The sequence below is a fragment of the Dendrobium catenatum genome, unplaced genomic scaffold, assembly GCF_001605985.2.
Source record: "Dendrobium catenatum unplaced genomic scaffold, ASM160598v2 fragScaff_scaffold_681, whole genome shotgun sequence".
Lineage (NCBI taxonomy): Eukaryota > Viridiplantae > Streptophyta > Magnoliopsida > Asparagales > Orchidaceae > Dendrobium > Dendrobium catenatum.
In genome coordinates, this window is record NW_021319143.1 from 122,786 (window position 1) to 124,113 (window position 1,328).

The following is a 1,328-nucleotide window of genomic DNA, read 5'->3' on the forward strand; positions in this document are numbered from 1 at the left end:
AAACATATTGTATTGTACGATTTGGTTTTGTTTGGTATGATATGATCAGTTATTTCTCCCTTTCGAGTAGTCAAACGAATAGAAATGAAAATTTTTCTAAGTATTGATCATACTATACGATCTCCATCCGTATATAACTTCTAAAGTACAAAATGGGCTGGTCCCTTTTCATTCTAAAATATTTTTTTGAAGTACAGATCATATTGTATGATCATAATTCGTGCATACCTTCCAGCATAAAAAATTGTGAGGTCCCTCTTCATCCCAACTTTCTATTCAGACAGTTTTGAAAATTTCTAAACTATTCGTACCATACAATGTCATCACCGCACGTACGCTATTCAAAGTATGAAATGAATGGGTCTCTTTTCATCCCGACGAACTTAAAATGTTTCAGAACTGATCGTACTGTACGATGTCATCATCGTACATATGCTATTTAGAGTATAAAATTGCGGGGTCCCTCTTCATCTTAACGAAGATGAAAAATTTTTGAATTGTTCAACTCAGATGAACTTGATTCATACCAGACGATGATCATGTATGAAATATTTTCGTACCAATTCACAACAGGTTCATATACAATAGTTTTTGAACTATTCGTACGTAGGAGCATGTGATTGTACAGAACGATCGTGTACGCTCAAAATTAAAATTTTCAATTTTCTAAACAAATTTTCATGTCTTTTGTATAAAAGGACCACTAAAAACTAACATAAAAAGTCTAGACTTCATGATTTTTCAAGGGAAATTGAAAGAGAGAGTGTGAGAGAGATTTCTTGCAAGTGGAGTGTGAAGGGTTCACAAGATTATTCAAAGGTAAGGAACTCTTTGTAATTTTGGTTATCACTCTTCCTCTTGTCTTTCGAGATTGCTAGTGAGAAGATATTTGAAGAAGATCAGGCACTCAACAAACACTTAGAGAGTGTAAAAGGATGACATTTCTCTGCCAACACTTGGAGAGTGTGAAAGGACGATGGTTCTCTGCCAATACTTAGAGGGTGTGAACAGATGATGGTTCTCTGCCGACACTTAAAGAGTGTGAAAGGATGATGGTTCTTTGCCACATTAGGGATTGGTGAGAGAGAGGATTTATAAAGGCTTCTCCGCCTTATTGTGGGGGAAAAAGGAGAGACACTTTAGTAATAGTGCAATACCTGAAGAGGGAGTCTTTAGGGAGTGGATATAGGTTATATTTGATCGAACCACTATAAATTTTTGTGTTTGTTTAAATTTCTATATTTTATTTTGTGCAGGTTATTTGTTGTGGTTGAAAAGTTATTTTAAAAACTTTAATTAACTTGATAAAAAATTCCAATCGGTTTTCT